A 6,647-nucleotide genomic window follows, 5' to 3' on the forward strand; every position below is an offset into this window, starting at 1 on the left:
TAAGGTCAGCAAGTACTATGAGTCGTCAAGTACGTCGGGAAAAAAATATTTGTTGTTCACTGAATTAGTTTTTTGGTAGTCTTATCCTTTTTAAAATATGTAAGAAATTTTCAGAGTAACGAAATTATAATAGAAGGAAGAATGATGATGAACTATCAGTAATACCGCTAATGTAAATACAACCCAATTATATTTTCTGTAGATTCACTTTTGGACTGTTTATCAATAATTATTTTCCCAAACTGCATCCTCTATTCTATAATTTAATTAACATACTATATAGTAAAAAATCATTTCAGTAGATCACCGAAAGGGGAAGTGGTCTAGAACACAGTATTATTTTATTTAGGGGGTTCACTATACACGCAAATTTTTATTAGTCTTCACTTCAAGGTTAATCGAGCAAATTTTATTTAATAAGGCTTTTTACAGTTTTTTTACTTTACTACGGGCTCATAAGGATCTTAAATCTGATTTTATTGCTGTGTCCACAATAGACACAGCAATATTATTCTACGTATTTCACCTGTATCGGTTTGGACAATTCCATGGACTATTCCATACACACACAATTATGCTTAAGGGGTTTTCATATGTCATTTCAAGATGATATAGGCTATTTACCGTTGTTTGCCACAAAAAAAATCTGGTAAAGTCACTTTTCTGAAAAACCAATATAAATATAGTTAACATATTTATATATTTAATCTAACTGTGTTCAGACCCGAATATTTAAATGCAACACACACCTAAATTCGTTTTGGTCTATTCCATGACATTTGCGCGGGAAATATTCATCAGAGACTTTAATTTTAATGGACGTTCATTTGGAAAATTTTACTATCTATTTTATGTGAACAATTGTCATATGTTTTTGTTTTTCATACATTTAAAGGATCAACGTTATTTAAATTCCGTATATCTTCATTTGACATCAGGTTTGTACGCATTTAGTCTCTTCTCTAGTCTATAATCAAAACTGAAGGCCGCGAAGGGACACACATGACATGTCATGATGACACGTGCTGCACAATCCCACACATTTCACATTATGTAATAAAATTCTACTGTTTGCGATAAAAATATTCACTGTTTAGGGGTGTTGAAATTAGGTCTTACATAGTTGATGCGTATCCGATCCGTGATTTGTATATATTTCAATGGTGCTCTCGGTAAGGCCAAAAAAATATATGTTTGATTATGGGTACCTGACCGATCCTATTTTGAGCACCCACCCTAAGCCATTTTATTGCCGTCGTAAGAAATAATCCAATCATTATAAATAGGGGAACTCTCGCCCCATGGACAACTCGGACCACACAATTCAAAATCATGGCACAAAAAATAAAATGGACAAAATAAAAAAAAGACAATACCGACCTACCTACCTACCCTACATATTTTGATGATGTAACCTTAAACAGACATGTTAGTTTTCTCGTTTGAATTGTTTTACATTGTCTTATCAGGGCCTTTTATAGCTGACTGCGGTATGGGCTTTGCTCATTGTAACATGTACAACAATCAAACATCAACCCACACTAAACTGAATGTAATTGTAACATGTACAACAATCAAACATCAACCCACACTAAACTGAATGTAATTGAAAGACATCTAGAGGTTGATATCAGAGGTGGATTTAGGGGTGTGGGGTGTGGGCCCCTGCTTTTTGAGAAAAAATTTGGTTGCTTATATAGGGAACCACTGAATCGTGACTGGAGCGAGCCCCCTCTTAGGTCAGTCAGTGGGCTCCCACTTTAGAAAATTTCTGGATTCGCCACTGGATATACAGTATCGAACAGAAGATAAAAAAAGGGAACAATATGGTGAATTTTAGAGATTAATATTATTTCATGTACATGCATTTGAAATATTTAAGATACATTGTTTCCCTTTTTTTTTGTTCTAGGTTCCACGGTGACCTAGCTTCCATTTTCGAAAACTGTGATTTAAATGCTAGTCTATTAGAGGGATATTTCCTTTTCATTGGTTGTAGATATGGAATCTTATTTTACCATGAAATCAGTTTGGGAATGAAGATATCGTAAAGACTGAATGTCAGTTTTAGTCTTATATATCTATAATACTAAAATTACGAGGTCCAATTTGTCAGCCGTCATCGCGTAAAAACGACGAATCAAAGAATTCGACTTTATATACAACTAATATAGTACAAAGGTGTAGATTAAAAATTACACCACTCCAGGCCCTTTTGTTTTCCACGTAATTAATATTGCCAATAATTAAGAAGTTCCGGATCGAGTCCGATACCGATACCAAAAATTAATAGTATATTCACCTGTTACCGATTACCTTATTTGTACGTTCCCCGTCTGACAGGTGCACCACCAAACGGTGTATTCAGGATTAATATGCTATATACACGGGTCGTATCCACAGGGTTGAAACTACTAAATTGTCAAATTTTAATCAGTTTGGACTTTCTAAGATACATTGTAACAATACAAATACTAAAATCTGGACTAAAAATAAGGCGTATAGGTACAGTTTTCAATTTGTTAGCCGGCATGACGTAAAACAGTGAATCAAAGAATTCAATTTTATTTACAACTAATACATGTATGTATATATGACAATGCTGTTGATAAAAAAAATACTCCATTCCAGGAACTTTTGTTTTTCAAATAATTAATATTACCAATTATTGATAAGTTCCAGTTCGACGGTTTCAATCAGAAAGATTTGAAAGCAGAGAAAACTGTTTATCGTTTAATCGGCATAACTTTATCAGATAAAAATACTAATACTAAAATAAGGCTTGCGCATAGTTATATACGTTAACTCAGTCATGGACCTGCAATACCACGTGTCTGTTCTAGTGTACTTTATAATTTTAGTCTTGCATGTACATAATTATGTGTACATATATCACTGATTCAGTGGCAATGGTAAATAGACACTGACAAGTCTTGGATAATATTTTATAGTTTTGAATGTTTTGTCCGTTGACTAAAATTAGGTGGAGGTTTGTGTGTTCTTATTTCCAACAGAGGTAAACTCAACACATATCAATATGTGCATGAAGCAAATTGATAGTTGCTAGATACGGAATGATTGCAATTGAACCACAAGAAAGTTTAAACCTGTGTGTATATACTTAAAATATGATAAAAAAAATCTTGTCTTTTTCAGGACTTCTGAATCCAACCATGAAGTATGGAATATTTTTGAGATGTGGTTTTGGTCGATGGATGTTAATGAAGGACCTGTAGTACAAAGTATATCACTGAATTTAGCTCTTTGTCTAAGTGTATTTATTGAATACTTTGCTTTGAGCTCAGTTCATTGTTATGCAAATCATTCTTTGTGAAATAAAGATTTGACAGAAAACTCTCATGTACAAGGATTTGTCAAAGTAGTATCACCTCTATTTACAATGTAAGTATTAGGGAGATAAAAGCATTCTATATTGATTTGAACCAAATATATTATAAAAAAAAAGAACAAATTTACCCGAGAATGCTACTACCACTACTACCAATATGATGCTAGGTTGTTTTAATACATCTGTACTAGCTGCCTACTGATGACTCGGTTCTGAGTGTAAATGGTCCTTCAACTATGCAGGGAAAAATTATAAGGCATATCTAGGCTTATCAATTTCTAAAACAATATTTCATCGTACATGTTTGAAATTTTTAAACAACCACAGAAATTTTTGCAGTTGAAATACATGTATGTATCCTGTCGTCGTCTTCCCAAGACGGATGGTTTCCAGATAATAACTTCAGTATAAGTAAAAAGGAAGCCTTAAAATTATAACATACTGTGGATTCATTTATTTTCGTGGGTACCAATTTTCGTGGATTAAAGAAAGTTTGCATTTTTGTGGATATTTAATTTCGTGGTTTTGCCGAAGTCTGCATACAAGCCTATAGAAAATTTGTTAATCGTTGAACATTTAATTTCGTGGTAAGACTCTAGCCACAATAGCCACGAAAATTGGTATCCAAAGAATAATAATGCATCCACAGTAATATTTATAATCATAAAAGGAAGCCTGGGATTGTTTTGGGGGGTTATATATATAGTCCCTAAGGTTTAGGAATTAGGGTTCCAAAGGTGACCAAAACAAGCATTAATCTAGTGTCCGTACAAAAAGTTGTGTATAAGTATTTCAATTGTTCTGAAATTGTACCATAATATTGAATACCATAAGTAGAAGGTTGAGGTCTATTTTGTGGGTTATGGGTCAAACAGTCTAGGAATTAAGGGCCAAAAACAAACATTTTTGTAGATTCCAGACAATAAATTTGAGTTATTTCTTTGTCCAGAATGGTTGCTGAATTACCTAAAACCAATGCTTTATGAAATCTTCTTTAAAAATTGGAGTTTAGATTTCTCTGTCCATAATAGTAGTTGAATCAACTTAAAATAATGCTATACATGTATATACACTATACAATGCAAAATTCACTTTACTACCAACTGATAAATTTAAGCAGTCTTTAATAGCCATTCAGTGATTACAAGCACTTTGATTATCATTGTAGGGTTATGCCCTTTCACAAATGGAAAAATTTCTCAAGTTTGTCTCAACTAAATTTAGTGAAATGTGTATATAATGCTTATTACCTCTAAACTCAGTTTAAGTTCAATTTTTGGCAGCTTCACTTTATGTACCTTTTTAACATTATATGCTAGCGGGGGCATCATCACCATGACTGTATGACATTTATATTTTAATACTTAATGTTTTATTAAAATGAGTAGTTGAATAATTATTGTTGCAAACTCCATTAGAAATTTGATTTGAGATCATTTTTATACCACCACAAAAATTGAAAACTTTTTGGTTGTACATTTGTATCACGTTGGCGTCATCGTCTTCATCCAAAGACATTTGGTTTTAGCACTCTAACTTAAGTAAAAGTCAATAGAAATATATGAAATTTAGACACAAGGTTTATGACCATGAAAGGAAGGCTGGGATTGATTTTGGGTATTTTGGTCTCAACAGTTTAGGAAAAAGGGCCCAAATTTAGCATTGTTCTTGGTTTTTGCTCTATACCTCAAGTATTAGTAAACAGAAATCTATGATATTTTAACATAAGGTCTATGGCCACACAAGGAGGGTTGGAATAGATTTTGGTAGTTTTAGTCCCAACAGGGTAGGATTTAGGAACCAAAAACAGGTCCCAAATAAGCATTTTTCTTGGTTTTTTTAACAATACCTTTAGCATAAGTTAATAGAAATCTATAAAGGTTTATGACCACAAAAGGAAGGTTTGGATTATTTTTGGGAGTTTTGGTCCCAAGGAATAAGGGGCCAAAATTAAACTTTGTTTGCTTTCATAAAAAAAATGAATTATTGTGCTTCTTTGATATGCCAAATCTAACGTGTTAAGATTCTTAATTTTTGGTCCTGTTTTTAAATTGATCTACATTAAGGTCCAAAGGGTCCAAATTTAAAATCAGCTTGATTTTAACAAAAATTAAATTTTTGGGGTTCTTTGATATGGTGAGTCTTAACATGTACTTAGATTTTTGATTATGGGCCCAGTTTTCAAGTTGGTCCGATCAAAAATTGAATTCTTCAGGTTCTATGATATTCTGAATTTAACCATGTATTTAGATTTTGGATATTGGACCAAAATAGGTAAATGTCCAATTAAAATTTTTAAGTTGAAGTTCTTTATAGACCACATTCAATCTGTGTCAGAAACCTATGTTGTGTCAACTATTTAACCACAATCCAAATTCAGAGCTGTATCTAGCTTGAATGTTGTGTCCATACTAGCCCCAACAGTTCAGGTTTCCACCTCTGCAGTCATATATAGCAGCACCCTGTGGAGTATATGTTCCATTCATTTGTTTTTTCTTAATTTGTGTGAATTAACATTGTTTATACAGTAAATGCTAATTACAACACTTGCATACCACAACAAATACTGTATTGGTACATGTATCACTTATATTTGTATCCATATAACAAAACAAAAAATGAAAAGGAATAATTTTGCAATACCTTTTGAGTACTAAATAGCTTTTTAGGTATTTAGACATATTTTAAGACTTATTAAGTAGATGTTGATGATATCTGCTTGACATGCTTCAAATTTGATCAGATTACTTTTGGAGCAGTTATGAGTCTTTGAAGCATGCTCACAAAGGTTCTTTTGGTGAAATCATTTTTATTTTGGTCAAAATTTTTCTTTGCTTCGACCAGCTTTGGAGGAGATATAAAGAATAGATATAAATCAGCACAGAGGTTTACTTCCGATCTTATTTAGCCCCAATAATCATGTCAGACTAAAGCCATTGTCATTACTTAAAACCAATAAATGTATTCTAATCTGAGGAAGAAATTCAACATTTTAAATTTTTTTTTTACTAATGATACTGACGATCCACCACAAAGTAATGTAAATATTATAGAACCATACCAATAGTAAGCAAATACATAAAAAAAAAGATGAGGTATGATTGCCAATGAGACAATTCTCCACAAGAGACCAAATCGACACAGAAATTAACAATTCCCAGCTATCAAATGTATCCAAAACCAAAGATGTAGAACATGTTCTATCATAATCATTTGGTAACTAATGTAATTACTGTCTCCCCATGTCTGTATTGAACATAAAAAAATATCAAATAAATAACACCCCTAATGCTCAGAT

Source organism: Mytilus trossulus, chromosome 7, assembly GCF_036588685.1.
Source record: "Mytilus trossulus isolate FHL-02 chromosome 7, PNRI_Mtr1.1.1.hap1, whole genome shotgun sequence".
Taxonomy (NCBI): Eukaryota; Metazoa; Mollusca; class Bivalvia; order Mytilida; family Mytilidae; genus Mytilus; species Mytilus trossulus.